Here is a 7553-nt window from a genome sequence, read left to right on the forward strand (position 1 = left end):
TATATATATATATATATATATATATATATATATATATATATATATATCACATACTCCTTCTTCCCAAGGCTTAGGGAACATCATGGAAGAGCAGGTAGAAAGTTTGTAAGATCCAGAGGTGGTGGGTAACTATAATGAAAAAGTGTTTTCCAGCTACAACAGGGTAGATGCACTCATGAACTCATAGCCGTGACTGCAGGCACTGGACTTATATAAGATCAATCTTGATGAAATCCCGGCAGGAATGAAGGAAGTGTCATGAAGTCTCACCCCTAGCTGAGGCGGTGTTAGCAAATGATGGGTGCTGGGGGACAGAGAGCCAGTTTTCTTCAGGGATAGGCTCCTGTGGGCTGTCTGTGCTCCAGTAGATGCCCACACACTCAGGCATCACTAAGTACACTCAGGAGGTTCAAGACCTCATAAAACTGGGACGGACTAGTGGCGGTAGGGATAAGAGAAGTGGTGGAGGGGACGGGATGCAGGTATGAAATTCTGAGACAATAAAAAGGAAGAAACTGTGGTGCACACTTGAAATTCCAGCACTTGGAAGGCTAATAGAGGAGTTTTTCTGCAAGTTTGAGATCAGCCAATTACTTGCATGTCAGTATCAATACTAAACAGTGAGCTCTGGGCCAAACTAAGCTTTGGAATGGGATATTACATTTATAAAGGGGAGTGGGATGGGCTGTTAATAAAGCAGACCTTGAATTGAGCCTGGCTGCTGGTGACCTGGTATAAATGTTCACACCAGTAGCTTCACATCAGTAGCTTCACATAGGTGGTGTAGTGGTAGTAGGTATGCTCCTCGGTGCCCCCAGTTACCTATACTTAGGACAACCTGATTGTGAACGTAAGGAATGACATGAGACCATGTCCGTTGGCTGCCAGCTGTGTCAACTGCCTAGGAAGCTCAGAGTTGGCTGATTCCAGACTGTGGAAGGCACCTCTGTGGCCCTAAGGCTACACTGTTGACTTTGAGTGGAAGGAGGTTAAGCCAGAGATCTGTCCTGAATGTAGTGCTTGCTAGCCTTCTCCGCAGGGCAGCTGCTCAAGGATGTAGTGGGCCATACTTAGGGATGCAGTTTTTCAGTGCTCACCCACTTCAGTTTCTCTGTTCCTTGTTCCCCTGGGACAGGAGCTCATGGTTTCAGTGATTCCTTCAGTAACATGGGCTTAGGGTTCAAGGCCCAACTTTGGTAGTTCAAAACTTATTTTATCAGTTTCTTAAAATATTTTTAAATTATTATATTTTTGGTTTTGCCTACATGTGCATCTGTACCTCACATGTGTGCCTAATGCCTGCAGAGGCCGTAGAAGGCATGTGATCTCAGAACTAGATTTATAGCTGGCTACAAGCTGCCATGTGGTTGCTGGGAATCAAGCTCTTAACTGTTGAGCTCGCTTTCCAGTCCCCAGATTCTTTAAAGGTTAGCAAACTTGAGGGGGCATCAGCCTTGTTGTAAAATTAATAACAGGTACATTTATTAAATCTGGATGCCAATTTGCTAATTTGCCACAGGGGACGGGCTCTGCATGCCCGAGAATACTTGTATCCAAGGCAACCTCTCCTGCAGCAGCAGACAGAGCAAAGGGAAGGAGACTGGAGAGGAGCTGTAGTCACACTGCATCCTCTGCAGCTGTCAGAATGATGCTCCAGTGATTAGCAGACCATATTGTACTGTTAGGGCGGTTTTTACTGTAAATGCTATTCCTTGATTTTCCATTTCTCTCGACTCCCAGCAGGCCTGTCAGGAGAACACATTGCCTCATATTGGCTGCAATATAGTTAAATAAGTAACAGCTTTTAAATTGGATTAGCAACCAATGCTGCTACCAATTACTCACATATCAATATCAAGTCATTTGGGGTAAATTAATTTGATCTGTGGGTTATTCATCCATTATTGATTATTTGCTAGATTTAACTCTGGAAAGTAACTAGTATGCTTCATCACAGCATTTACAGTACACTATAAACTTACTCAGTCTGGAGTTCTCGGGCTGGCAGCACTGGGGCTGCCTACTGGCTTGTCAGAGACACAGGGGGATGGTCTCATCACTGCTTACTGAGTCTCCAGGGAGAGAGCCAGGAAGTGGCTGTACCAATCCTTCGTGTGACTGTGAGAACTGCTGTGGTAATGCTTACGAACATGAGCCCACAGGTTTGTCTCCTGCCTGCTTCACTGCTGGGTACCATTTAGAAAGCTACTTAACCTCTGAGATGCTTTTTCCTCATCCATAAAATGAGGTCAATAGTAATTGTCACCTCACAGGGCTATGGGGGAATTATACTGTTATGTACAAGCTGTGGGCTGAATAGGTCCTCAAGTAGTATGCACCTTCCATGTGTCTGTCACTATTCTTGCAGTTCTGGATATGGCATAGTGAGATATGGGTGCTGTATTCATTTGCTCTGATTCTCTGGTCCCCCAGACATTCATCAGCTCTATGGGCCTGTTGGTATAATGTTCTTTGGAAATGTATACACCTTACCCTTGTTCATTCAAATGCTGATTTCTCCCCCCCACACACACACACACACTCTCTGGTTTCAATCAGTATATGGCATTGTGACACTCATTCTAAGCCTCCTCTCTCAACTCTTGTGTAAACAGGCCAAAATAAAGCAACTAGACACAATGTTGAGCTGGGAGGAGCCAGAGGACAGGAAAGAGGAGAGGGGCTAGAGGGCAGAAAATGAGTGGGAGGAGATGGGGTGAGAGGAGAACTAGAAGAGAGAGCTGAAGGAGAGATCTTGGAACTATGTGGAGAGGACTGGACCTAAGATATCACAAAAAGCAAGTATAATGTGGGAAATCAAAATGTTAGGAAACTATGAGTGCTGGGAGGTTTAGGATGGAGTAACTATTGCCCAGCATTGTGTTCTAGGTTAACTAAATAAACCCAGTCTCTGTGTGGTGATTTGGTTATATAGCTGTTTAGGACTAACAGCAGAATTACCAGAAGATATATCAATAGTAAATATTAATAGTCATTTAAAACAGGACCCAAACAAATCACACCTTGTCTACCAGACTGTATCACTCATTTTCCCTCTCCCTCCATGTTGTGCATATATGTGTTTATGCATGTTTGCATGTGTTTGGGTGTTCATTGGTGGGAATGTGCCTCTGAACCTAAAGCTCTCTGCTATGGCTAGTTTCAGTACCCGGAATGCTCTGGGATCCTGTGTGTCTGGAAGTACAGGCTGGGTCCCACACTAACCAGGCATTTTTGTAGGTTATGGGGATACAAGCTCTGATACTCTCAGTCATGTGAAAAGCACTTTAACTGTTGAACCATTTCCACAGCCCCTTGGCAGCCCTTTTCACATTGCTAGCGTACCTACCATACAACACAACTAGTATCTTAACACAATTTAAATGCATATACCTACTGTGCTGCAGATCACAGGCAGCATTTCCATACTGCCGGTCTGAAACTACTCACACACTATACCTCCTCACTCTCCTCTCCCAGGTCATTGCTATTATCACTCTATTTTCTGTCAGGAGAATTTGTCTATGCGTCTTACTTGATATCAGTGACATTGGACAGTGCCCATCTTTTTTCTGGCTTATTTCTCTTTTTATAATGTCCACCAGGTTCACCCATGTGTCAGTGTTTTTCCTTGTTTGAAAATACATAGTATTCCTTGAATGGATGTTCCAAGACTCTATGCAACCTTTGAGAGCAGTCTGTCTTTAGATATATACTCAACACATCCCAGTCTCTTCTTCTGCTGGGTGCTCATGAGGTGACATGGCGTACAGCGGTGTACATCAATCAAAGCTACAATCCTTGTAGTTGGAACAAATCTTTCTCTAAATAGAGAGTATTGCTTTATTTTCTCAGGAGAACCCAATCCATTGCATGTTCCACAAAAATTATGCCCATCTCTGCTTCTACCAGTTAAAGTGCCACAGCTTAAAACCTCGCCAACACTGGATACTCTTTCCCAATTTAAACATGCTGTCTCACTGAGTAAAGCCGGTTATTGAACACTTACGTGTGCAAGGCACTGTGCTCCACCCCGAGTGTACTACAGCTGAGACAGAACTTTGTGCCGTGTGGACTGCAAGAACACTGTGTGCTGAGCACGATTCTGATGGGTACTCTATAAGGGGACATGCACCTGGCAGAAGGTTGCAAGCAGTTACCAGTGAGCTCAGAGCAGGCAGCAGAAACCAGCAGTGAAGGGAGGCTGAGTTATGTTAAAACTACCCAGCAGGGTATTAAAACAGATGCTGAGACTCATAGCCAAACTTTGGGCAGAGTGCAGGGAATCTTATGAAAGAAGGGGAAGATGAAAGACCTGGAGGGAACAGGAGCTCCACGAGGAGAAAAACAGAGCCAAAAAAATTAGGTACAGGGGTCTTTTCTGAGACTGATACTCCAACCAAGGACCATTCATGGAGATAACCTAGACCCCCTGCACAGATGTAGCTCATGGCAGCTCAGTGTCCAAATAGGCTCTCTAGTAAGGGGAGCAGGGGCTGTCTCTGACATGAACTCAGTGGCTAGTTCTTTGGTCACCTTCCCTTGAGAAGGGAGCAGCCTTGCAGCCTTACCAAGCCACAGAGGAAGACAATGCAGCCAGTCCTGATAAGACCTGATAGGCTAGGGTCAGAGGGAAGGGGAGGAGTTCCTCCACTATCAGTTGACTGGGAAAGGGACATGGGAGATGTGGGAGGGAAGGAAGGTAGGATTGGGAGGGGATGAGAGTGGGGCTACAGCTGGGATACAAAATGAATAAATTGTAATAAATAAAAAAATATATTAAAAATAAAAAATAAGTAAAGAGATATTAAACAAGAATTTTAAACACACACACACACACACACACAAAAAAAAAAAAAAAAAAAAAAAAAAAAAAAAAAAAAAAAAAAAAAAACAACTAACAGCAACCACCTCGGCGTCCAGCTGAGAAACTGTGATCTTGGGAAGAGAATGGAAAATCCCAGAGAAGTTGAGATGGCATTCCATTCTTACCATTTGCTTTTCCTCCATTTCTGCAGTGGCTGAGTGCATCTTGTTGCCTATCTCTCCTTTCATTGTTGCTACTATCCATTATGTATTCATACCTTTTGCCTTTTTAAAAGTACAACCACTCTGGAAATCAATCTGGCGCTTTCTCAGACAACTAGGAATAGCGCTTCCTCAAGATCCAGCCATACCACTCCTAGGCATATACCCAAAAGAGGCACAAGTACACAAAAAGGACATTTGCTCAACCATGTTTGTAGCAGCTTTATTTGTAATAGCCAGAAGCTGGAAACAACCCAGATGCCCCTCAACTGAAGAATGGATGCAGAAACTGTGGTACATATATACAATGGAGTATTACTCAGCAATGAAAAATAAGGAAATCATGAAATTTGCAGGTAAATGGTGGGACCTGGAAAGGATCATCCTGAGTGAGTTGTCCCAGAAGCAAAAAGACAGTCACGGTATATACTCACTCATATAAACATACAATATAGAATAAACCCACTAAAATCTGTACATCTAAACAAACTAAGCAAAAGAGAGGACCCTAACTAAAATGTTCAAATGTTCAATCCCCATCCTGAAAGACAAAGAGGATGGACATCAGAAGAAAACGAAAATAGGAAACAACCTCGGAACCCGCTACAGAGGGCCTCTGAAAGCCAGAAGAAAACAGGAAACAACCTTGAAACCTGCCACAGAGGGCCTCTGAAAGCTTCTGCAGTATAGACTGTCAAAGCAGATGCTGAGCCTGATGGCCAACTGATGGGCAGAGTGAATGGAATTCTATGTAAGAAGTGGGAAAAAGTAAGAGCTGGAGGGGACGGGAACTCCACAAGCAGAGCAACAGAACAAGATAATTTGAACACAGGGAACTTCCCAGAGACTCATACTCCAACCAAGGACTATTCGTGGAGATGACCTGGAACCCCTGCACAGGTGTAGCCCATGGCAGTTCAGTGTCCAAGTGGGTTACATAGTAATGGGAAGAGGGACTGCCTCTGACATAATCTGATTGGCCTTCTCGTTGATCACTTCCCCCTGAGGGGGGAGCAGTCTTACCAGGCCACAGTAGAGGACAATGCAGCCACTTTTGATGAGAACTGATAGACTAAGATCAGAAAGAAGAGGAGAATGTCCCCTATCAGTGGACTTGGGGAGTGGCATGCATGCAGAAAGAGGAGGGAGAGTGGGATCGGGAGGGGAGGAGGGAGGGGCTTATGGGGGGATACAAAATGAATAAAGTGTAATTAATAAAAAAAAAGATTAATAAAAAAAATAATAAAAAAAGTTCAGATATTCATAGGTATTCCTCTTCTATCTGTAAGGATCTCTTTGCACATTAGATAGTTGGTCATTTGAACTGGCAATGTTCCCCCAAAGGCTCAAGTCTTTGAACACTTGCTCCCCAGTAGGTGGTGTTGGTTGGGCAGGTTATGGGGCCATACAATGGGCAGCTTTGCAGGAGGAAGTGTGTCCCTGGGGGAGGGCTTTGCGTGTTTATAACCTCACCACATTTCTGGTGTAAGCTGTCTGTTTTCTATTTTCCTGAGAAAGGTATGATCTGCTGCCACGCCTCGCCCACCATTATGGTCTCCTCTAGCGCCATTAAGGTAAAATAAGGCCTTTACTCTTTATGTTACCTTTGATCATGGTATTTTATCACAACAACAGAAAGTAATTAATACAGAGATATTTCAGCCTCTGGTTCATGAATTTGAAATCGGGCTTTGGGACCCATATGCTTCTTTTACAAACAATATTCTTTGTTCACTTTTCTTTTGGAAAATTCTCTGGTTCTTCCACCCAGCTTTGAAATTTTTTCCAACTTAAGTATATGAACTCTTTTATACAATTATTTCTTCTATTTTTCAATTACATTTTAATATTGTTTATGGTCTGTTTGATGACATAGAAGTTTAAATTTTTAATAATTAAATTTATCAATATAATATATATTTTTCAATATAATATCCATCCTCAGTTACTTTTGATTAAGACATGTGATGCATATGGGAAGGCTTGTGGTTTGATGAGGGTTGACAAATACATACCTCATGTAACCATGCCTGCAAACCAGATGTGGGACGCTTCCCTTCCCTGTTCCTGACTATTCTCTCCACATTCCGATGGTCCACAGACCATCATCGATGCTCTGACTTCTATCACAAGAAAAATGTTGCCTCTTGGAAAACTTCAAATGGGTGGAGTCTTAAGCCCTCGCCTGTCTGGCTTTTCTCCTGTGTGTGATACTTTTGTCTGTCTCCCTTAATATAGTATCTGTGGGGCTATTGGGAGTAAAGCCACCATGGGTACCCTTTCATCTGCCTTTCTGTAAGCATTATTTTCATTTGTTTGTGGCTAAATAGCTAGAGTGAAATTTCTGGGTCACAGACAAGGTGGACATTCAGCCTTATACAGGGTGGCTGACTCTTTTCTAGAGTGATTGTATCATTTCCTCTACACCAGCAAGAAGAGTTGTTCTCACTGTTCACGTCAGCCCTGCACTTTTCATGCTTTAATTAACTTCTCTATGAACTCAGAGACAACAGGCTATAATTAAT

The sequence above is a fragment of the Psammomys obesus genome, unplaced genomic scaffold (assembly GCF_907164565.1).
Source record: "Psammomys obesus unplaced genomic scaffold, mPsaObe1.curated_primary_1811, whole genome shotgun sequence".
In the NCBI taxonomy this organism is placed as follows: Eukaryota; Metazoa; Chordata; class Mammalia; order Rodentia; family Muridae; genus Psammomys; species Psammomys obesus.